General features: G+C 34.8%; 1 pseudogene across 1 annotated transcript; it reads right to left on the bottom strand.

Annotated features, from left to right (window-relative positions):
* Positions 1-21,069: 21,069 nt before the first annotated feature.
* On the bottom strand, positions 21,070-22,624 carry LOC309625117 (dynein light chain 1, cytoplasmic pseudogene; annotated as a pseudogene). The gene has a single exon. The product of its transcript is annotated as a dynein light chain 1, cytoplasmic pseudogene (transcript).
* Positions 22,625-26,561: the final 3,937 nt, after the last annotated feature.

Genomic DNA, 26,561 nt, shown 5'->3' with positions numbered 1-26,561 from the left:
CTTGACCACTGATGAAAATAAGATTGATTAGGTAAGTGGCTTTGTGATTCACCAAATACGGAAGTCTGTGATGCAGGGCTTCTGCAGCGTGCAAATCACTGAAGAGTTATATGAACACTGCTACAGAATAAATAGGCTTGCTTGCTTTCTTTACCTTGGACATAAATTTAAAGAAATTTTGCAGGCTCCTCTTTTTCATCAACTACACTAACATGCTTTGCATATCAACGTTCAAAATGCTTTTAAATATCAAAATTATTTCACAAGCCAAATTTAGAATGTTAACAAAAGCACAACTTATTTTGTTTATTTTAGCATTAAAAACTATACAAAGAAACATGTAAGATGCCTATAAAAATATACTACATAAATTTTCTGCAGAAGTTCAAAACTGAACTCAAATGCTTATTTATGCCATTTTCCCTCTCTTTCCCTTTAATTTCTGTAGATCGAGAAATACATGGAAGAGATACATTTGGTTGGTAGGTTAGAGAAATAATCTGAGAACGTTTATTCCTTAGACTCCTGCTTATTCCACAGTTTACTACCTCATACTTTCAGCGAAAACTACACTGTCAAATTCTTCTCTCCCAGATAGATTTTACTATCTGCCTAATTGAGTTTAACGTCCACCTTTATTAGAAAGAACACTCAGCCTCCCTCAGCTAGAATGAAATAAAAGCACCTTAGTTTCAGGATGAAACAACCTTGGAATCACAGATTCTTTCTCTCTACCACAGCCAGGGGCTTCTTCAAAGACATCTGTGAGTCCTGCCCTGCTGTGTGTCACTATGGCCTGGTAATTCCTGGAGATGACCAGCTCAATATTTTTCAAAGGCTCTCCTCACCGAAAGCTGTGCTGGTCTCAGCCCAATTTAACTTACGACTAACAGCCTCTGTCTGAGGGTTGCTATTCCCTTCAAACTTACCAGATTTGAGTTCAGGGACCTATAGTTAAATGGGTCTTATTATTTTAGAAACATAGGAAAGTATGAGTAAGGAGTTAACCTAATTTATGAAACAGAATTCCTAATGGATTTGAAAATAGATATTCCCTTTTAAAAAAGTGCTAACAAAACAAATCTACTATCTTTATTATTTGTAAGACGTAAAATTATTCATATATATGTATATGTGATTCATATATATGTATATATATATATACACACACATGTATTTATAACATATACACACACATACATATATGTTTTTAGTCTTCCCAGTTTTTGAGGATCACAGCTAATAAAACTGCTGTGATTTTGGTATATTTCAGCCCTCAGTGTCTAGATGATATACTAAATAAACTTTGTTCTTCATTCAGGTGTCTCTCAGGTGCAATTTTTTTGTCCCTTAAAGATAAGTGATAGAGATGAGTTTTTACTACCTAATTAATTGTTATTCACTACCAATTAATGTATGTTACATCACAAAAATAATTCATTCTCATCATCATGACATTAATATTCTTTAAAAACAATTGTAGGCATTTTAAAATACTTGACTAGAAATTCCTTCCAAGTTTATAAGTGATAACATTAGTTTCAAAATGCCAGCCACATAGCTGTTCAAGTGGAAGATGTATAGGGATTAAATAGTATACAAAAGTCTCTAAGATCCACTTTATTTTACGTGTAATATTAACTTCTATGTAGCTTCTTTCCCAATTCCTAAAAACATATAGAAGTGCTTTTCTATTAAACATCTTTAGAGACAGAAAAATATATATACCTCCTATTTTCTCTCTTAACACTAGTTTCTTTTGTATGTGAAGGGGATTTTTTTCTCTGCAAAACTATTACTTTGAGTTACGAACCAGTCACTCTGTATAACTCCTCATACTCTCCACCTGCATCCTTATCTGAATGTCTCATCTGGGAGAATTTGAGTTTTGTTTATCGATGTTGCATTCGTAACTGACTGCATGTTAAACCAGCCCGCCATCACTTTAGGAGGTAAACTGCCGTAATAAATGAAGTCGAAATTCTTTATTCCTCATCTGGCACAAGTCATTAGTTTTCCTAGGTAAGGAGGTATTTGCAAGCTTGCATTCCAATCTTGATTTTCTTTCTCTCTGAAGCCCTAATTTTTTTCTTCTATTGGGAAATTTTCTTCCATTTACTATATTGTTCTATCTATTTAAAATTAAGTCTTAGGAGTTCCCACAGAAGACTTATGAAAATAAATTTTTTTCTTTTACTTTGGGTCAAAATGCCCCAACAAGATTGACAACTGCTTAAGTTGCTAATAAGTCAGAAGTGTCCTTTATCTCTTAAATATCCAAGTAGTAAAAGATTTCTGAATCAGACTGGGCATACTCCAAAATGGCAAGAATATGTTCCTTACTTCTGATCAGAAACGGAGAGTTCAGACTCAAAAAATCACGGACAGTTAGAAATTAAATTTTATTTTCGCACTCTTATTTTATATCAACAATAGTAACCATATAACTCAAGACAATTATCAATGGTTTTGTATGCCTAAATTTATTACCTTCAATTTTTATGATTAAACATGAAGAATATGTCATTTTAGAAAAATTGCAGAATGAGACAAGAAAGCGAACAGCAGCAGCAATGAAACTATAGCCTAGAGAAAAGCACTGTTCTGTGATATTAAACAATCTTGGGTGAAACTTTGTCAGGCTTAGTTAGTGCTTTCTGGAATCCATTGCCCTGACAGAATTGAAAAAGTCATTTGGACTTAGTAAGAGGAGGAGAATCAAGTCCCATTGTCCTGTGAGTTCAAACTGGCAACATGTTTACAGTCTACTGGGGGGTCTACTCCATGTTTTATAATTTACTAAGAAAAAAAGAATAGCACAGAAACACACACACACACACACAAATCCTGTTGTATCCCACTCTAACTAATCTAGTGGTGTTATGGACTGCATGTCTGTATCCCCTCACCACAAATTCATATATTAAACCTTTACCCCAGTGATAGTATTTGGAGGTAGGGCCCTTGGGAAATAATTAGGTTTAGATGAGGTCACAAGGCTAGAGCCCTCATGATGAGATTAGTGTACTTATAAGAAGAGAAAGAGACTAGAGCTATCTCCCTACCCCACCTCCCACCATGTGGGATACAACCAGGAAATGGCTGTCTGTAAACCAGGAAGAAGGCTCTCACCAGACACCTACTCTGCCAGCACCCTGACCTTGGACTTTTCAGCCTTCATAACTGTGAGAAATAAATGTCTATTGTTTAAGCCACCCAGTATATGGTATCTTGTTATAGCACAGCCCAAACTCACCAAGACAAGTGGTGTTCCACATTTTAAGAGCTAAGACGCTATGTTAAAAGTTGAAGTGACTATTGTGGGCTAGGCATATTACTTTGAAAATATAAGAAAATAAAACATTTCTCCTCTTCCAAATTGTTAGAATATAGCTTAGGCTCATAAGAATAAATTGAAAGTTACTATAAAGTATGCCAAGATTACAATAAAGATATGCAGTGGTTTGTTATGGTGGTACTGAAAAGGAGCATGTATATAGGTCATGGTGTTCTAAGTGACATCTACCAACTTTCTGTTTTCAAAGAATACCCTTTCAAATTTTTTTTGTTTAACACAGTTTTTGTAAGAAAGCTCTTTTTCAAACAGGAGAAACAACAAAACGTATCCATTTTACTGTATACATATGCTTATTTTAATGCTGTACTATGAAGTGTCAAATTACCTGAGTATTCCTGTGAACTTCCTCAACAGAATGGCAAACCATTTTTTGATCCCTTAGCATACATGAGGCATTTTATTAGGAAAAATACAGAAATAAAAAGGTTTTCAATTTCTGCAGTTTAAAACTTTGTCTATACAAACCAAATGGAGTTAAGACTTGAGTAAAAATATATCTAGATAATTTGATCAAGGTAGAAATTCTTTCTATGATTACTCTAGTGTAAATACATGCCACTTTGACCCTCTGAAGTCCAGAACTGTCTGCATTATCTCAGACTGAAACAGAACACTGTGGGAGATCTGAAAAGGCAATTGAAACCACAGTGGGGAAACTTGTTATTGGATTTTTTTAAAATCTCATGCCTTGTGACATACTAGCATTTGAGAAGGTCAGCCTTGTTGAGGCGTGGATACTTTAATAACAAGTATCTCTTCATAACAAACTTCACTTGATACTGTAATTGACTTCACATCTGTGAGATTTTTATTACTGTGGATTTTCATCAACACTTCACCCAAATCCTAACTTGCCAATGAATAATGCCTGGTGAGTATCACAGACCTGAGATTTTGAAGTGGGCTATGTGGCTGATAGTCTCTGTTATAGGACCATTGCCAATATATAAATACAATGAAAAAAATTTGTAAGACTCTTACATTTGACCCTTGGAACAGTTAGCTATTAATATCACTGTGCTACTGGCAAAGACTTACTTTCCCTCCCTGGCATCCTTACGAGTGATTTTGAATTCCTATGGAAATGAACTAAGACTGCAACTTTCTGGAAAACTCCTTGTAAGAAACTGCCTCATTCTTGTAATTTAAACCAGTTTTGATCAATTCTTTTTACAATATTGTTTGAAAGGTTCACATGAATTAGAAAGTAAACTCTCCCTTTAAGATAAGGTTAGAAAGACTAACAGAAGTTACGCAATTGAGTTAAAATGTCAAGTTTCTTTTATATAGACTTTCTCTTATGCAGAGTCCCCATTCAGCTCTTGAAAGATAAAGGAGATTGGGTGAATAATTGCTTAAAGAAGGCACCAGAGAAACTCAACCAAGTCAGAGAACAAAATGTCAGGCAGGATCCTTTCCCATGGAGTACTTAATTAGCAAATGTCTAATACGTGCAGTTAAAGGATTTTTATCTGGTAGGGCTAGGAGGAGGAACCACAGCACAGGTGATGCTAAGATAACTTTGACACCAAACGAAGTTAGGGCAGGCAGGGGTTTGGTGCAATCTTGTGCAATGCCTTCAAAGACAAAAGGCTGAAAGTTGGTTTTGACTGACAATGCAGTATTAAAATAAGCAAGGAGAGGAACTCAGGAAACTTAGAACTGAGAAGGGCAATGGAAAACCAAATCAGTTTTTCCCTTAATGATACTACAAAAATGCAGACACTGAGTGTTTTATTAATATTTATAATATTTACTTATAGAAATGTATATAGAAAAGGGGGCATATTGTCATTCCTCTTCATTGTAAAATTCCTTCTCTATGAAAACCCAAATCTATATCCATGACATCATCTTCCATTATCCAATACACCAGAGGAAAAAAAGCCCACTGCCCTCTATTAGGCACCTACTATGTGCTAGAGAAAACAGAGATCAGTTATTTGCATTTTCACAGCTGCTCTATGATGTGGTCATTATCTTTCTTTTAAGAGAAGGAAAATAAGACTCAAATTATACATGTTGTTCAAGTTCATCTTTTCAGGGGCTGAGCCAGCATTTTCAGGAGTTTAGCGGGACATCAAAGTCCATGTTTTTTCACTATGTCTCACTCTTCTGACATTGTCGGTACCAAGAGCTGCTGACTGCACAAGGCCAGCCATTTAATTAATGTGGTAGGTGGACTAATTAATTTTGGTCAGTGAATGTTTAATGATAATTTCGCTTCCTCCCTTGACTACTCTAGTTGTAGTTAACGACTCAGGAATGTGCTGATTATTTCAAAACACTAAAAAATATTCATAAAAGATGAATTGATAAGGGAATGCTATTTTTATGAAATATACATATTTTATGCAATTGCCTTATCATCATGTTCATAATCTTTCTTCAGTGAATCTTCTAATATAATATTCTCTGTCCCAAAGTAAAGGCACTGTAACTATCACCCTAATTCTTGCCAATACATGAAACAAAATATATGTTGTGGAGGAAGAGGGATCTAAGGTTACCTACTAACTCTTCTAAGTTGGAAAGTTGTAAAAATGGTGTTAATACTTTTATTAAAAATATATTTCTAATCCATCATAAAGTAACTACTAGTATAAATATATTTCATAAATTACCATTTTATGCTATGGATTCTTTTCAGTAGGCTATAATTTCCTTTGAAAAATATCCCTAACTCTAAACTCTCTCATCCACGTCCCCCATGAAACTCAATTCTGCTACATCCTTGCCTGTCTTTTGTCCTCTCCTTCTCTCTTTTCTTTCTTGGTGTTCTGATTTTTGCCCTTATTTCTATGATACCTCTCAGACTTTTCCTTTTCCTTTGATTTCTACAATATTGGCAGTCCCCGTTTTCTCTTCCCAGTTAATCTCTTATACATACTATTATCTACCTCTTTTACTATTTCCAGTTTATTTTTTCAAAATTCATTTAATCACCCTTCTTAGTTATACTTTGCTTATTTGCTGTAATTTTAAGACAAATATCAGTTTCCTCTATGTTGAGACCCCCCCATTATTAATAATGAAGGCATTTAAATTAAATATTATCAGTTGAGTATAGGCTTTTCTTTGTTTTATAAATTTTGGCATGAAATTTTTGTTTTACCGCTTTCTAGATATATGCTGTTTTCTAATTTGATTTTTGCTTTGGACCAAGTGTTATATAAGAGGTTACTTTTAATTCTAATCAGTAAAGATTTCTGTGTCTATCTTTATTATGTATTTCTAATTACATTTGGTTGTGTTCAGAGAAAGGGGCTATAAAATCTTTACTTAAAAATGATAAAAGAGTGCATCTGTTCATGCCATACTCCTAATTTATTCCCCCCCTTTCCCCTATGGTAACTATAAGTTTATTTTTTATGGGATTAACAGATACAAGCTACCATATGTAAAATAAACAACAAGGATTTACTGTATAGCACAGGGAACTAGATTCAGTATCTTGTAATAGAACATAATGGAAAATAATCTGAAAAAGAATATATATAACTGAATCACTTTGCTGTACACCTGAAACTAACACAATATTATAAATCAACTATACTTCAATAAAAAATAAGAGAGTTCTTTATTAATAGTTCTGTAAATGTTTTTATAAATATGTAAAAAGAAAGATACTTTATTTTTAGCTTTTTTGAGGTAGGCACAAATAAAAATTGTACATGTTTAGGTTGTACAATGTGATTTTTAAAAGGTGTACAATGTGATGATTTAATATACATACACATTGTGAAATGATTAGCACAATCAAGTTAATTAACACATCCATCACCTCACATAGTTACCACAATTTTGTGTGTGATGAGAACACTTAAAATTTACTTTCTAAGCTACTTTCCAGTGTAGGATACAGTATTATTAACTATAACCACCATGCTGTATATTAAATCCCCAGAACTTACTCATCTTATAACTGAAAGTTTGTACCCATTGAACAGCATCTCCCCATTTTCCCCTCCCCCTAGTCCCTGACAACTACAGTTCTATTCTGGTTATATGAGTTCAACAGTTTAAGATTCCACATATAAGTGAATTCATACAGTCAGTATTTGTCTTTCTGTACCTGGCCTGTTTCATTTAGCATAATGTCTTCCAGCTGCATCCATGCTATTGCAAATGACCAAATTTCCTTCTTTTTTAATGACAAGATAATATTCCATAATATATGGATCTATATCCCTATCTATCTATCCGTCCATCACTCTACCTATTTGTTACATTTTCTTTATCCATTCATCCATCAACAGACACTTAGGTTGTTTCCATATATTGATTATTACAAATAATGTTGCAATGACACAGGAATGCAGATATCCCTTAAAGGTACTGATTTTGATTTCCTTTGGATATATTCCCAGAATATAGGGATCCCAGATCCAGGGATTTCTGGATCATATGATAGTTTTATTTTTAATTTTTAGAGGAAACTCCATACTGTTTTCTATAATGGCCATGCCAATTTACACTCCCACCAACAGTGTAGAAGGGTACCCTTTTCACCACACCCTTGGCAACATTTGTTACTTTTTTTTTTTTATGGCCATCCTATCAAATATGAGGTGATATCTCATTGTGATTTTGATTTGCATTTCCCTGATGATTAGTGATACTGAGTGCCTTTTCAAATACCTGTTGGCCATTTGTATGTCTTCTTTGGAAAAAATGTCTATTCAGGTCCTCTATCCATTTTTTAATTGGGCTGTTTCTTTGATATTGAGTTGTATGTGTTCCTTATATATTTTGAATATTGACCCTTTATCATGCAGATATTTTTCCCATTCCATAGGAATCTTTTGATTTAGTTGACTGTTCCCATTACCATATAGAAGCTTTTTAGTTTGACGTAGTCCCATTTATTTATTTTTGCTTTTGTTGGGCTGTGCTTTTGGTGTACACAGAAATCACTGCCAAGACCAATGGCAAAGAAATTTTTCTTCCAGAAATTTTATGATTTTAAGTCTGAAATTTAAATCTTTAATCCATTCCGAGTTAATATTTGTGAATGGTGTGAGACAGGGGTCCAGTTTCATTCTTTTGCATGTGGTTATCCAGTTTTTCCAACACCATTTATCAAAGAGACTATCCTTTCCCCATTGAGTAGTCTTGGCTCCCTTGGTCAAAAATTAGCTAACTGTATAAGTGTGGGTTTATATCTGGGCTATTTATTCTACTCCATTGATCTATGTGACTGTTTTTATGCCAATACCATGCTTTTTTGATTACTATAGTTTTGTAATATAGTCTGCTATCAAGAACTGTGGTACTTCTAGCTTTGTTCTTCTTTCTCAAGATTGTTTTAGCCAATAAGGGTCTTCTAAGGTTCCATGTGAATTTTAGCATTTTTAAAAAAATTTCTGTGAAAAATGTCATTAGAATTTTGATAGGGATTGCACTGAATCTATAGATGGCTTTGGGTAGTGTGGACATTTTAATAATGTTATTTCTTCCAAAATGAACGTAGGATATCTTTTCATTTACTTGGGTCTTCAATTTCTTTCATCTTTGTCATAGTTTTCAGAGAACAGTACTTTCACCTCCTTAGTTAAATTTATTCCTAGGTATTTTATTTTTATTTTTTGATACAATTGTAAATGAGATTGCTTTCTTTATTTCTTTTTCAGACACTCCTTTATTAGTGTATAGAAACTCAACTGATTTTTGTATGTTGACTTCATATCCCACAACTTTACTTCGTTCATTTATTAGTTTTCACAACTTTTTGGAGGAATCTTTAGGGATTTCTATAGAAAATGTCATGTCATCTGCAAAGACAGTTTTACTTCTTCCATTCCAAATGGATGCCTTTAATTTTCTTCTTCTTAATTAGGATCTCTAGTACTATGTAGAACAGAAGTGGTCAGAGTGGGCACCTTTATCTTATTCCTCATCTTAGAGGAAAACTTTCAGCCTTTTATTATTGAGTATGATGTTCATGCTGGGTTTATCAGCATGATGTTGAGGTAATTTTTACTATTCCTAATTTGTTGAGAGTTCTTATTATGAAAGGGTATTAAATTTTGTCAAATGCTTTTCTATATCTATTGAGATAATGATATGATTATTTTCGTGAACCACTAACACAATGTCAGCTCTACCTTCCTCCAGATTTTTTTGTTATAAAACCAAGTAAATCCTATTTAATCTTTAATCCACTTTCAGATGATACTCATTATTATGTGAACTAACTCTAGGAGGATATGGATTTCTTTTTGTTTAATATTTCTCATAGAGGTACATCCAGTGCCAAGAACATAACCTCGCACAAAATATATGCTCAGTAAATATTTGTTGAATAAATAATGTTTATTACTAATTTACAAGATTTATATATCTTTTAAATCACATTTACCTTTCAATGTGATCTCATCTAATATTAATACACACATGTATATATATATATTCTGTATATATGTGTATATATATATATATATATATATATATATATATATATACACATACACACACACACATATATCTTCTAAATCTACCTATTGATGGGCATTTAGGTTGCTGCCATATCTTGGCTATTGTAAATAATGCTGCAATGAACACAGGTGTCCTTATATCTTTTCTAATTAGTGTTTTCATTTTCTTCAAATAAATACCCAGGAGTGGATTGCTGGGTCATACAGTAAGTTCTTTTAATATTTTGATTACTCTTTTACATAGTGGCTGCACAAATCTACATTCCTACCAATAGTGCACAAGGGTTTGCTTTTCTCCACATCCTCTCCAACAATTATTATTTGTGGTCTTTTGGTAATAGCCATTTTAACAGGTGTGAGATGATATCTCAGTGTGGTTTGGATTTGCATTTCCTTGATGATTAGTGATGTTGAGCAAATTTTTCATGTGCCTGTTAGCAATCTGTATGTCTTCTTTAGGAAAAGATGTTAGCTGTGGTCTTGTCATATTTGGTCTTCTTTAACATTGATATATGTTCCCTCCATACCCACTCTGTGATGAATTTTTATTATAAATGGATGTTGAATTTTGTCAAGAGATTTTTCTACATTTATTGAGATGATCATATGATTTTCATTCTTCAATTTGTCAATGTGGTGTATTACATTGTTTGATTTATGGCTATTCAAACATCCATGCATCCCTGGGATAAATCCCACTTGATCATGGTGTATCCTCCTTTTTGTGTATTGTTGAATTCAGTTTGCTAATATTTTGTTGAGGATTTTTGTCTGCTTTTGGTATCATGGTGATGGTGGCCTCATAGAATGTGTTTGGAAGTGTTCCTTCCTCTGCACTTTTTTGGAATAGTTTCAGAAGCATAGGTGTTAACTCTTCTCTAAATGTTTGGTAGAATTCACCTTTGAAGACATCTGGTCCTGGACTTTTGTTTGTTGAGACTTTTAAAATTACTGATTCAATTTCAGTACTTGTAATTGGTGTGTTCATATTTTCTATTTATTCCTGGTTCAGTCTTGGGAAATTTTCCTCTGAGAACTGCTTTTGCAGCGTCCCATAGATTTTGGATTGTTTTGTTTCCATTTTCACATCTCCAGGTATTTTTTCTATTTCTTCTTTAATTTCTTCAATGAGCCATTTGTTGTTTAGTACCATATTGTTTAGCCTCCACGTTTTCATGTTTTGGGTTTTTTTTGGCAGTTTTTTTCTTGTAGTTGACTTCTAATCTCATAGTGTTGGGGTTGGAAAATATGCTTGATATAATTTGTCTTCTTATTTGTTTTGTGGCCTAGCATGTGATCTATCCTGGAGAACCTTCCCTGTGCACTAGAAAAGGATGTGTATTCTGCTGCTTTTGGAGGGAATGTTCTGTATGTAATTATTAAGTACATTTGGACTAATGTGTTGTTTAAGGCCAGTGTTTCCCTATTGGTTTTCTGTCTGCATGATCTGTCCATTGATGTAGGTGGGGTTTTACAGTCCTCTATGATTATCATGTTATTGTAAATTTCTCCTTTTATGTCTGTTAATATTTTATGTATTTTTGTGCTTCTACACATCTATGTACATGGGTACATAGATATTTACAAGTATTATATCTTCTTCTTGGACTGATCACTTGATCACTATGTCTCCTGGTGGTCAGAACTGGGTCTTGGGGTTTCTGGAAATAGGGCCCAGGGGTCATGGAGCTGGTGTTGGCCTGCTAGAGGGCGGGGCTGGTTCCTGATTCCTGACACAGCTGGTTGCAGGGTCCGGGGTGTCCCAAAATTTGCATTGGTCCACTGTTGGGTGGGCAGGGTCAAGGCTTAAGGGGTTCTGGGGCTAATACTGGCTCACTGGGGGGGCAGAGCTGGGTCCTAAGGTCTCTGACTGTAGGGCCCTGGGGTCCCAGAGTTATGTCAGCATGCTGATAGACAGGCTGAGGCTGAGAATGTCCTGGGGCTGGTGTCTGCCCACTGGTTTGTGAGGCTAATTCCAGGGCTAGTGCTGGCCTCTGTTGGGTGGATCTGAGTCTTGGGGGTCTGGGGGTAGTACTGGTATACTGGTGTGCGTGGATGGGACCTAGGCCAGCTGTGGTCTCAGGGGGTCTTAAGGCAGCAGACCTGCTGGTGGGTGGGGCTGTGTCCCTATCTGACTACCTGCTTGGTTTGGCCTGAGGTATCCAAGTACTGGGGGTAAGAGACTGGTGAGGGGGGTTAGGTCCTAGCACTAATAAGCTAGAGGGAGTGTTCCAAAATGGCACTTGCCAGCACCAGCATCCTTTATATGTGTTTAATTGAAATTCACTTAGGAATTCTTAGTAAGAGGTAATTGGAGTACATAATGTAACAAATTGCAAAGTGTTCAACCTGGAAATTGTTTTTATTCCTATCTTAAAATAGAAGGACATTTTAATTGTGCTGGTTAAAACGTTCTTTCCAACATTTCCTATACAAAAAGTAAATGATAAAATATATCTAATAAAGCAGAGTGGCAAGAGAGTGTAAATTTAGAGGAAAGTTAGAGAGAATGTGACTGGCACTCTGACAACAATGAGAGAAAAGATGTAGGTCAAAATTATTTATGGTAATCAAAAGATATTGTTTCCAGAGGTGTCAAGGGAATTCTTTGGAATATATTTTCTGTAATTTATTTTGAATAATTCTAAAATAGGGTATTAGCATCACTCTTGTGTTAGTAGTAATCAGATGTAACAATAAAATAATATGAGGAAAAGTAAATGAAACAAATAAAGTAAAAAGTGGCTCTATTCTTAAAGATATGTTAAAAATAGGAGAAAGTTGGGTGCACACAGCATTCAAAACTTGAACTTGTTATATTAGGGGAGGGGGATGTTGCAGGATTAGTCTTTTTGACATCAGTGAATTGCAGGGAATTATACAAGTCACCAAGATCATGTGTAGATAGAGAAAAATTAGGACAAAGATATAAATGTGTATATTCTTCATGCTTTAATCATTGGTTAAAACAAAAACAGAGTTAGATTTTGGCACAATGAAGCAGAATTGAGCCAAGACTAGACTAAGTGGGCCGAACTCTATTATCTTGCCTATACCTCTTACATGATTATGATATAACAATGAGAATAAAGTATGGAATAATTAAAATTGGGAAACATTTTGTCAAGATTTCCCCTAGGGAACCTAGGGGGAAGATCTAAGAGGAATTGGCAGTACATTTTATGTCACATAGACTAGATGAGGCCATAATTTGAATTACATATAAAACATTTAAATCTGGTCTATATGCACAATAGTACCTCAGGATAGCAAGCTCTATTGTTTCTCCAATGCATTTTAATCTAAGTCTTACAGTCAGTTGTGTCAGTACTGTTTCTCCAGCTCTATCCATTTACCATTGCTAAGAAGGAACTTGAAAGATCTGATGGAACGTTTTCCTCCTGGTAACCAGGGTGAAATGGTTGAGAATGGACCAGTGGTTAGAGACTGTCACTTACTTCTAGGAGATACAGACATGTAAACAATTACTCTAGATGCCAATACTTATAAGAGGATAACTATTTTATATGGCTTCAAAAAATCCTTCAGAGATGTTGCAATGTGAATCCATGAAACATGGAACTACCATCACCCAAATTTAAACCTTGTTTTGACAATAATTAGTTTCCTGTGTTTCTTGCCTCTAATTTCTACCCTCTCCAGTTTCATCCAACACACTGCTAACAGATTAATCTTTCCAAAGCATATCTTTCTAAAGCATAAGTTAATACTGTCTGTAAAAACCTTTTGTGTCTCGCTATCCGTATACAAAATACAGAATTCTTACAGGGTTTTTACTATATTTTGGGGGATATTTCAGGATGATGGTGAAGTTTGAATGAAATTCTTAATGATCAGTCATAGTATCACCCATTCAATCAAATGATATTTCTGGTGTACACATATGCATGAGCATCCATACCATCAATATTTTACAACCGAGATTACACTTTCTTCCATATCTACCTTTTTAACTTTCTTACGTATCTCCTCAAAGTCTTCTTCATATGTATTCTGTCTTTTAATTGTTGTAATACCTCTCTTACAGCACTTATAATTGCCTACTTTGTGTTGTTTGCAGTATATTTGTGTCTTACCTCATCATTCACTTGTCTTTAAGTTCTTGGAGGGCAGAATTTATGTCTGATTTATAATTTTTTCAAACTCCAGGACCCAATGTGAGAGATACTTGATAAATATTTGTTGAATGCATACTGTTGTTTAGTTCATACACATTGTATTTGTTTAGCAACACAAAATAGGCCAGTTTCAACAAGATATACCAGTGCTCAACACAATGCCTTTCATAGATAGAATATCCAAAATTATTTGAATGAATTAATGAATAAATTAATGAAAATGTGAATATTGATTGTTGTTTTGTTATATATGTTTCAAGTCCCTTATTCATTGACACGCCTAGCTTCTCATTTTCCAGGTGTGAAACTATGTCAGGGAGAATGATAATTTGTTCATATAGGTTAAGGCAGTATTAAGTCAACCTTTGCGGATTTGGAACAGTTTAGTCAGGTTACAGTAGTGAGAAGCTCCAGCAAACTAGTTGTCACCCTGGATTTTGCAATCTCCTCGGGCTAATACTGGTTCTGTTGAGTTTACAGTCTATAAGCCCAATACCCTTCTATAATAGAACAGCCTTGTAACTTCCTTTAAGTTTAAAGGGAAGATCTAGAACATAATTATACCTTTGGGTTTGGCTCAGGATTAAACAGGGTTTTGATTATAGGGTAGCACTTGTCAAGTAATTAAGACTACTGTTTACACAAAAGCATAAGCAGCATTCCAAAACATAATAGATCTAACCTTTACAAGTATAGAAAAACCCACATTCCTTATTCAAATTTTTATTTTTTTCTCACTATGTTGTCCCTTAAAAGCCCATGCATCTTAGACACTCAATAATATTTACTATTTTCAGATGAGAGCATTACAAAACACCAGCATTGTAAAAATAGTTTTCTATGGACCCTTTTCTTCAGAAGATTATATTTTCCAGTATTCTGGCTGCCATGAACTAATACACTTGCTAAACTTTCTTTGAATTACCTAAGAAAGTTCATTATAAAAACACAGTCTCCATTTCTCTTCATCAGACATAGGTCACTTGGAAAAAGTTTAAGTCTAAACCATCAAGAATAAAAATTTGTAATACCATTTATTTGGAAATTGAATGAGAATTCTTTTAGATAGAAAAAAAAGTGTTCATTAAATAGAAAAAAATGAACCTCTCTTTTACTGCCTGTTATAAACTGAGAATAGCTATTCTCCTTATCCTGCTCAGATGCAAGCAAGAATGCTGCTTCTTGCTCAGAATTTCGGATTTCTGATAAATATGACTCATATTCTTTGTAATATTTCAGCTAGATGGCTTAATATAATGTTTGATGATAATGATGATGAGGAGGATGACAGCTAGCATTAGTTAAACACATATTATGTGTCATCGTTCTCTACATTTGGCATGAAATACTTCATTTAGCCTTCAAAATAGATCTAAAAATATGTAATATTATTTCCCCATTTTACTTATAAGAAGCTGAGGCATAAAGAAGCTGTATAACTTGCCATGGGCCACACATTTACTAAATAAGAGAGTCAATCCAGTTCTTGCTAATCTCACAACATGGACTCTGTGTTATTACAGAATACTGTGAGTGCCTGATTCTCAGGTTTTATGACCTGAGAATTAAAATTTCATCAAAAATTGAAATTATGTTAGAAATTTATATAATTGAGGCAGCATTGTTCTGAGAACTAAACAGAGATTTAAAAGAATGGAATTTCAATGTCAATTAAGCAGTTGATTTAGTTCTCTCATACATTCTTGTTCTCTCTCTTGTTCTCCTTTTTTTCCCATATAATGATATTTATATTTGAATGCATGGGGAAGTGGCTAAGTCACCAAGTGTGAGACCCTTTAAGGAACAATATAAAATGAATATATAGTAAAATCAAGTTACAGCAAAAGAATGTTTTCTTGAAATTTATTAATATTATGCAAAACTAACATTGGTATTGCTCATAAAATTCTATCACTTGAATGAATACTAGAAATCATTTAGTTCAGTATTTCCTGCTCATTTTTACTCTAAAATCTCACAGTAAATATGTATTCCTTTTTAAGGCACTCTTTACATTTCAGCCAGTAGAATCTTTTACGGCTAGTGTTTGTTTGTTTTGATTGGTTGGCATCCACTTGAACTCACTGATGCCTGTACTGTACTAGTTGTTAAATATTTTTAAATATCGCTACTAGTCTTATGATTTCCCTTAGGAATTTTGAAATCAATATTGCATGGTAGATGAGCTAGTCCTGGTCCATCAAAAAGCAGATGCCAAGACAGAATTACATTTGAACATATTTTAATAGAGGAGACACCCATGTAAGAAAACGGGAGGGAGCTGGGATGACTAGGACAGTTACTCTTGTATCCTGGGTCTAATGGCTATTCCAGTCATCCCAGTGCCTCCCTTTTGATCCCACAAAAAAATTAATAGGAGGAGATAAAATATCCAGTTACCCAATAAACCAAGTACTGACAGATTAATAATTCTATTCTAAACAATGAAAATTTCACTAATTCATTGTTAATGTATTTATTTATTTATACATAGAAATTGAAACCTCAAAACTGGCCTTTTTGTTGTGTTTTTTTTGACAGATGGAAGGAAAAAAACAACAATGAAAATAAATTGGGATGTTTGGTCATAATTTGGTATTTACCTTTTACCAATTTCTGGTATCTAAGGAACAACTGGCGAAGTGTTAAAATATAGAATTCTGTTTTAAATAGATATGTCTTTCTGGTGGTAATGTTTGAAAATTATAAGTGAATTTAAATTCTTTGATCTACAACATCAAACAACAACAAAAACAGTGAGCCAGCACACACTTTCGGGCTAGCAGTTCTTCATTGTCACTTGCTTTGGTACTTTTTGTTTTCAAACTGATATTAGAGGGTAAGTGAACCAGCAAAAGACAATTAAGTTGAAGCTACACTTTCTTTCTCAAGTACTCAGCAATATGAATGCAGACATAATGCTCTTTTTATTCAACAGGCACACAAATAAATCAACTTTAACGTCAATAAAGTCAGTAATGATAGATTTCATCACTAAAACATAACTAAACAATAATGACCAGGAAGAAAGTAAGTAGCTCACAGCAGCAGAAGCGATTTCTTTTTTGTCCTAGGTGAAGTCAAGGGTATCTGAAAAGACTGGCCTTTTCCCCTCTATTATTAACTGCACATCATTCTTGTCATGTTAGAAAGCAGATTGTTTTTTTTTCAAGTGTTATAAACCATTATGTTTGGATCACATAACCTGACCTTATTCCAGGCAACTTAAACTACATTTCCAATTAGCAAGAATGCTTATAGTGGAGATGAAATTTATCTGCCTATTAAGCCTTTCTTATTCTATCAGTTTGAGCAGAAATTTATATTCTCTATTCCCCCCTGTACTGATATTACCTTGTGGCCAACCATACCAATTTATTTTCATTGCTGGGTTGTTTAATTTTTTTCATCTGCCAAAAACTACAACAAAAAGGCCAGTTTCCAGGTTTTTCAATTTCTATTCCTAGTGAACTGAAAAATTCTTCACATTAACAGTAAGGAAATGGCAAGGTGGAGTAAAGGGCTTGTTTATGCAATTTTTAAAGAAAAAAACTTTAATGCAACAGCCACATTTGGGACATAACTAAAACCACCACTTTAAGAAAGATGCTATAAATTGTACATTTCACTCCAATTATGTCTTAAAACAATACATTGCCATTTTATGTATGGAGTGTTTAACCCTTGGTCTTAGCACTTAGTGACCCAGTGGCCATGTGTCAATGTATTGGCTGACATCCAACCAATATCTGAGCAGATTCTAATACACTTAGCTCAGTTAGTCTACCCATCTGTCTTTTGCAAATGCCTATTCTTTGGAAAGCTCTTATTAAAAGCAATGTTTCACCCAACTTCATCTTGCTGTTGAATCTTGTCAAATGAGAAGGTAAATTATTCCTATGTTCACAATATTATAAATAATCTTTAATTTTAAATAAAGGTTTAAAAGTTCCAATCTAAAGTAAAAGTGAACAGACTATTTTTCCCACTTAATGGTTTTAAACCATCTGATTCTTCCTAGATGCCATTTGTACTTCACTGGAACAAAGCTAAATAGAAAAATAGATAAAATGCTTACTGAAAATGTTTGCATTAAAATAGCTTAAGTTTACTAATTCAATTTAATCCCTTATACCCAAATTCAGCTTATCATTTCTTCATTTTTTCATCTTGATTCATTTTCTTAAATGATGAAGAAATTATTATTATAAGGAATAATTTGTCATAAAACTGAAAATTATTAGCTATGTAAAATTTAAACTCAGTCCTTGGTATATAATTGTAAAATTTATTATTGGACAAAAATGTTCACTAAAATAAAACAGTTCTCAAATAATATTAACAATTATACACTTAAATATGACAACTGAAAATGATATCTACCTTCCAGATACTTTAAAATATATCACCAAATAAATATTAAAGGGGTCTAATATCTCTCATATTTATGCTAATACACCAGGAACCCTCTCTTATATCACTTTACATATTACCTTACTATATATTTTATTACATATATCCACATCAGCTTCATATGTGGTTTATAGTAATGTAAGTAAATAGACTACATAAACTGCAATATGTTTGTGATCTTCATCTTAAAGCTTACTATTTAAGCTACTGTGGAAAAATGAGAATTTCAACATTGTTCCAAAGAAATATAGGTAGCACTATACTACAGAGATCATAATTATATTTATTCCAATAGCAAATGAATTAGCAAACCCATCATCTTTCCAGATTGCATTGCTTTAATATTTCCTATTGCCACTTGGAAAAAAATCAATATACAGATTACCTTACAATAGATATGAAAGTCAATAAATTTAGGTATTAGATGATAAGACTAATTATCAATATTATTATTTCCTATATAATTTATGTGGGAAAATGCATATTCTCTAAAAAAAAGATATTTTAAAGAATTGCTCCCAGATTTTGGTTTCTAGTATTATGTAGTAAATTCCTAACAGAGCAATTCTCCAGAAGATAACAAATAAAATCTCTGAAAAAATACAAACTGAAACTTCACGATGTTTGAGGAGAAAAGGCAGGTAGATTTTGGAGAGTAGTCCAAGTTTTGGAAAAGGGTCTGTTACATGGTGAGTTTTCCAAGTTTGGGCTTTTTCCTGAAGGCAGACAACTGTTGCAGCATGCTGCAGGGTACTAAAACTCAGGTAACATACCCTTATGCTTTGGAGCGGAAAATCCAGAGAGCAGGGCAACCGGAATAGCTGAAAAGACAAGAGGGAGTGACCTGAAAAAATAGAGATCAAGAGAAGAAGAGCCCCAAATGCTGTGTATAAATTCTTCCTGAACTCTGAGCTGAAAATCATGCAGTGTTGAAGCGGACTCAAATTGGCTTGACCCAAGGCAAAAATGACAAAACCAGTAACAGGAAAGACAGAGGTTGCAAAGTGAATTTAAGAAAGTTAATTGCTGTATATAGCAAAATAGAAACAGACTCACAGTGATAGAAAACAAACTAGTGGTTACAGAGGGAGGAGGGAAAATGGGAGAGACAAAATAGGGGAATGGGATTAAAAAATACAAACTACTATGTATAAATTAGATAAGCAACAAGGATATAATGTATAGCCCAGGGAATTGCAGCTATTATCTTATAATAACTTTTAATGGAGTATAATCCATAAAAATACTGAATCACAATGCTGTACACCTGAAACTAATATATTATAAATCAACTAAACTTCAATTAAAAAAACAAAAACAAAAACGCTTGTTCCAAAAAAAGAAAAAAGAGAGAGAAAGTTAATTGCCTACTAAAACTAAAACATCTGTACTCTTTGGAGGAGTAAAAAGCCAGAGTCTCCACAAAAAACATTCAATATATAAATAATACAGTTCAAAAATACTTGGCATACAAAACCAGAATTATAAGACTAATTTTCAAGAAAAACGAGTACTTTGAAGGAACTCTCATGACTATGCTCAATGACCATATATATTTTTTACTTATATTAAAAAAGTCATTAAAATACCAAAAATTATTTTAAGCAGGTAGAAAAATAATAAAGCAAACCCAAAGCTATTAGAAGGAAGAAAATAATAAAGAGTAGAAATCAACACAATAGAAAACAAATAGAGAAAATTTGCAAAGCCAGTTTTTTTTGAAAATATCAACAAAATAGAGGATGACAAAAACCACAAGGGGCCAAACAGAAAACAAAACTAAATCCATCCAGAGTCATAGTTACATTAAATATTAATTACTTTCATTTTTATTGAGATATAATTGACATATAACATGTATTAGTTTCAGTTGTATAACATGATTTGGTGTGTGTGTATATATATATATATATATATATATATATATATATATATACACACATACATACATACACATACACACACACACATATATATTGAAATAGTCACCACAAGTCTAGTTAACATCCTTCACCATACATAGTTACACACTTTTTTCCTTGTGATGAGAACTTTTAAGATCTACTTTCTTAGCAACTTTCAAATATGCAATATAGTATTATTAACTATGGCCACCATGCTGTACATTACATCCCAGTGACATATTTATTTTATAACTGGAAGTTTGTAATTTTGACCATCTTCACCCACTTTGCCCCAACACGCCCAACCCCCCACCTCAGGCAACCACCAATGTGTTCTCTGTATCTATGAGCTTATTATTTATTTATTTATTTTTAGATTCCACATATAAGTGAGATCTCTCTGTCTTGCTTATTTCACTTAGCATAATGCACTCAAGAGCTATCCATGTGGTCACAAGTGGCAAGATTTCATTAAATTTTTGTAGCAGAATAATATTCCTTTGTATATATATACATTGTTATCCATTCATCCATGGATGGACATTTAGATTGCTTCCATGTCTTGGCTATTGTAAATAATTCTGCAATAAACACAGAGGAGAGCATCTTTTAAGTTAGTGTTTTGTATTCTTAGAATAAATATCCAGAAGTAGATTTGCTGAATCATGTGGTAATTCTCTCTAATTTTCGAGGAACTTCCATGCTGTTTTTCATAATAGTTGCATAATTTATACTCCTACCAGCAGGGCACAAGAATCCCCTTTTCTCCACATCCTTGCTGACACCGGTCATTCCTTGTCTTTTTTTTTTTTTTTAAGTTTAAATTCCTGCAGACTTTATTAGAATCACATGGAGGGCTGCCTCAAAAGTTTTCCCTTTTAAGACCACCTTTAACCTTTAGAGTATACTTTGGCCAAGGCAGGGGAGGGGAAATTAGTCTAGAGCCCAACTTTCTTATTAGCTTATTTCCATTTTACAACCATGGAACTACTATACATTCATCACCACTTGAGGCCTAAGGCCCAGAACACTCTATAGCAGTATCTTTTAACAAAATGAGCACTTAAGGAAAGCATCAGATTAGGAGTAAGAGTTAATTCAGTAGTTTCTCTGCCATGCATTTCTCAACATGCACTTCTGAGTAGTATTCTTCCATGCATAACAGTAGCAGGATGGGCAAGAATGAAACTCAAGAGCGTTGAATAGGCTAGTCTATTATATCCCACAGAAACTTCAAGGAATCACCCCCACCATGCTACCCAAGATCAAACAATAGGCCATCTTCAACCCTAGATTATTTGAACAAATCGTTATTAACGCACACTTCTCCAACACATTTATTTCTTTAAAGGAATGGATTTTGAAGAGAAAAAACATGGGGCAGAGAGGTATGCAATAGAAAATAAATACAAATGTAAGCTGTTTTGCTAATTGCTTTATAACCACAACAAACTAGTACAGAGAATGCCCTGTACAAAACAACACAATAAAGATCGAGGTGTTCCCTTAGGCAAGGCTGAAGACTTCAGTCTCTGGTATTTGGAATTTAGACTGCAGTCCTTGTTTTTGGATGGATCACTGGGTGTGTGGCACAGTCCATGCTTTTAACCAGATTTGAACAGGAGAATGGCCACTTGGCCCAGGTAGAAGTAGACGAAGTGTTTGGTTTCATGTGTCACGTAACTACCGAAGTTCCTTCCCACGGTGCAGTGCCAGGTGGGGTTGTACTTCTTGTCAAACTCCTTCTTGATATGGGCCGCAATGTCCTTCTCTATATTATACTTCTCCAATGCCTGAGTAGCACACTCCACCGAGTCCTGTTGCATCTCCTCTGACATATCGGCATTTTTGATCATGGCCTTTCGGTCACACATGGTTACCAAAGAGCAGGGGCTGGCCGACTGCAACGGTCTCCTGGGGGAGGGGCTGGCGAGGCTCAGACCTGTAGAGACGAGTGGTCCCTACTAAAGCCGTGGTGCATCTATCCCTTGTCTTTTTGATAATAGCCATCCTAACAGGTGAGAGGTGATATCTCATTGTGGTTTTGATTTACATCTACCTGATGTTGAACACCTTTTCATGTATCTGTCATCTGTATATTACCCTTGGAAAAATGTCTATTCAGATGCTTTGCACATTTTTTAATCAGATTTTTTTTTTCTTTTTTACTATTGAGCTGTATGAGTCCTTTATAAATGTTGGATATTAACCCTTTATCAGATATATGATTTGCACACATTTTCTCCCTGTCATAGGTTGCCTTTCATTTTGTTGATGGTTTCCTTTGCTGTGCAGGTTTATAGTTTGATATAGTCCCACTTATTTATTTTTGCTTTTGTCACTTTGCTTTCATTGTTAAATCAAAAAACCATCACCAAGGCCAATGTCAAGGAGTCTACCATCTATTTTTTCACCTAGGAGTTTTATGGTTTCAGGTCTTATGTTCAAGTCTTTAATCCATTTTGAGTTTATTTTTGTCTACAGTGTAAGACAGTGGTCTAGTTTCATTCTCTTGCATATGGATGTCCAGTTTTCCAAGCACAATTTATTGAACAGACTGTTCTTTCTGGTATATTATTGGCCTTTTGTCATAAATTAATTGACCATACATGTCTGCTTTTATTTCTGGGCTCTCTACTCTTACTTTGATTTATGTTTCTGTTTTTATGCCAACACCACACTGTTTTGATTACTAAAGCTTTACAATACACTTTGCAATCAGACAGTGTGATACCTCCAGGCTTGTTCTTCTATCTCAAGATTGGTTTGTCTATTTGAGGTTCTTGTGATTCCATACAAATTTAAAAATTGTTCTGTATTTGTGAAAAATACCATTGAAATTTTTATAGGGATTGCATTGAATCTGTAGATTTCTTTGGGTAGTATACAAATTTGTACCATATTAAGTCTGCCAGTGCATGAGCTTAAAATAGCTTTAAATTTATTTATGTCTTCTTCAATATCTTTTTTCATTAAGGGGCTATAGTTTTCAGAGTACAGGTCTTTCCTCATCTTGGTAAAATTCATTCCTAGGTGTTTCACTCTTTTGGGTGCAATTGTAAATGGGAAAATTTTCTTAATTTCTCCTCCTGATAATTTGATATTAGTGTGTGGAAATGCAACACTTTTTTATATGGCTTTTGTATCCCACAACTTACTGAACTGATTTATTCTAACAGTTTTTTGGTAGGGTCTTTAGGGTTCTCTATATATCATATCATGCCATCTGCAAATAGTGACAGTTGTACTTCTTCCTCTCTGATTTTCATGCTTTTTATTTCTTTCTTCCTGCCTAATTGCTCTGAGTAGGATTTCTAGTACTGTGTATAATATAAATGGTGATAGTGGCCACACTTATCTTGTTCCTGATCTTAGAGGAAAAGCTTTTGGCTTGTCATCACTAATTAGCTGTGTACTTATCATATATGACCTTAATTATGTTGAGGTAATTTCTTTTATTCCTAGTTTGTTGAGAATTTTTACCATGAAAGCATGTTTAATTTTGTCAGATGCTTTTTCTGCATCTATTGAAATGATCATATGATTTTTATCTTTAATTTTGTTAATGTGGTGTATCACATTGATTGATTGGTGGATGTCGAACTATCCTTTTATCCATGGAATAAATCCCACTGGATCATGGTGTATGATCCTTTTAATATATTGTTGAATTCAGTTTGATAATGTTTATTGAGAATTTTTGCATCTGTGTTCATCATGGATATTGGCCTGTAACTTTCGTATGGCATACTTCTCTAATTTTGTTATCAGGGTAATGCTGGCCTTATAAAATGCATTTGGAAGTGTTTCTTCCTCTTCAATTATTTGCAAGAGTTTGAGAAGGATTGATTTCTAGTTTCATGCCATTTAGTTGGAAAAAATGCTTGATATAATTTTAATCTTCTTAAATTTATTAAGACTTGTTTTGTGGCCTAACATACAATCTTTTCTAGAGAATAGTCCATATGTGCATGAGAAGAATGTGTATTCTGTTGCTTTTGTATGGAATTTTTTGTATATATATGTTAATTGGTCTAAAATGTCATTTAAGGTCAATATTTTTCATTGATTTTTTTCCTGGATGATCTATCCACTGTTAAAATTGGGTATTACATTCCCCTACTCTTACTGTATTGCTGTCCATTTCTCTGTTTAGGTGTGATAATATTTACTTTATATATTTTGGTGTTAAATTTTGAAAATATTTAAGTAAAATCCTTCAAAGTGTTTCTTACTAAAAATATTTAGGTAGAATCCTACAGTCAGTGATATAGCACTCTGTCATTCTGTATAATGGATGGAATATTCTATGATGTCAATGTGTCATGAATTATTCAACCATTTCTTCTTCTGACATTGTTTATCAAATAATGTACAAAGAATGAGATCATGAGAGCTAAGGGCTTGTATCTTCTCACTTTCAACATTTCTACTATCTTGTTTTATAATTAACACTTGTTTTTCTCTTGCTACCTTTAGAATCCTCTTTATCTTTAAAATTTGCCATTTTAATTAAAATATGTCTTGGTGTAGGTTTGTTTGGGTTTATCTGGTTTGGAACCCTCTGTGCTTCCTGTATCTGGATATCTGTTTCCTTCTTTAGGTTTGGGAAGTTTTCAGCCATAATTTCTTCAAATACATTTTCAATCTCCTTTTCTCTTTCTTTTCCTTCTGGAATCCTTATTATGGGTAGATTGGCACAGTTTATGTTATCCCATATGTCTTTTATATTGCTTTCATTTTTTTTCATTTGGCTTTCTGTCTGCTGTTCTGATTGGGTGATTTCCATTATTCTGTCTTCCAGATCACTTATTCATTCTTTTGCATTGTTCATCCCGCTATTCATTGCCTTTAGTTCAGCTTTCATCTCTGCAAATAAATTTTCTTATTTTTATTTGTTCCTCCTTATAGTTTCTAGTTCCTTTTTACAGTCATCTGCATTTCTGTTGATAGCCTTTCTTAATTCCTTCAGTATTTTCATTATCTCCTTTTTGAACTCAGTGTCCATTAGACTGAAGAGGTCTGTTTCATTGTTTGCTCTTTTAGGGGAATTCTCTTGCTTTTATAATTGGGAGTGGTTCCTCTGCTTCTTAATTTTACATATATTTCTCTTGTTCTATGAGTTTAGGAGAAACAATTATCTACTGGGGTCTTAGGGGACTATTTTTATGTGGGAACATCCCTGTGTAGCCTGTGTGGGTTTAAAATCTTTTGGTGCAAAAGCAGTTTTTAGTATGGATGGCTGCCGCCTCTTTCCTCAGTACATGCTGTCCATCCTTTCCTTGATAGGAGATGTGACTGGTGTGGTGGTGACCAGAGCTGCACTGGATATTGAGCGGGGCCTCCTCTTTGCTCTGTGGTTGTCACTGCCCTGTCAGGGACAGGGTCTACTCCCTACTTGTTGGAGTAGAAGCCCCCAGATTTGTTTCTGAGCTGCGCTTCTGAGATATGATGCAAGGTGGGCAGGATTGGAGTGCTCCCACTGGGAGAGGAGCCACTGAGTAGTCCTCTACTGGAGCTGTTCACTGGTGTGTGTGTGCTATGTTGTGTCAACTTGTACCCATTTTGCAGGCTTACAAAGTACACTGTTGTTGGCACTGCCCTTGGCCCCACCTCAACCATGGGAAGGCCAGCAGTTGGCCCTGGTGTCCTCAGACATTGTTTTCACAAGGCCACCAGCCAGGTCCACTGAAGTCAGGTCCCAGGACCACAGTAGTTGTGCATCTGGACCCACTCTGGGAACTACGGAGGCAGCTCAGACCCTAGCCTGGCCTAGCCCCCATGTGCACATGCCCACAAAGCCCACAGCTGCTAAAGCCAGACCCTTCCCAGCCGCAGCAGCACCTGTTGTCTGTTTGGATGTCCCACATGTGCTGAATTTACAAAGCTGGCTGCGGAGGTGTAAATCTGTGGCTCACACAGCTGCGGGGAGAGATTTCAGCCCTGCTTCCTAAGTCACTTGGCCCCTGGGGATCAGCTGTGGTTTCAGCCCCACCTCTGCATGTGGGCCACCCTCTGGCATCTGTTCCCAAGGCCCACCAAGGTGGCAGTTGGTGCAGGAGTCCCCTGAGGTGGTGGCTGCGGTGCATAAGCCCGCCCAGGTGGGAGCCCACCAAGGCAGCAGCCGGGGTGTGGAGCTAGGGCACGCAAGCATGACAAGGCGATGGCTGGGGTGCGCTCTCCTGGAGCCAGCAGAGGCAAGGCAGGGACAGGCGCATGGAAGAAGAGGCTGCTATGGCGACCCCACCCTTCACATGCCACTTAACCTTGGTGCTTCGTTTATATGGTGGGCCTGGGCTGCTTCTGCGAA

This window comes from Balaenoptera borealis (assembly GCF_965194805.1).
Source record: "Balaenoptera borealis genome assembly, chromosome: 3".
NCBI classification, from domain to species: Eukaryota; Metazoa; Chordata; class Mammalia; order Artiodactyla; family Balaenopteridae; genus Balaenoptera; species Balaenoptera borealis.
Note: the sequence above shows the minus strand (reverse complement) of the source record. Positions and strands in the feature narration are given on the sequence as shown.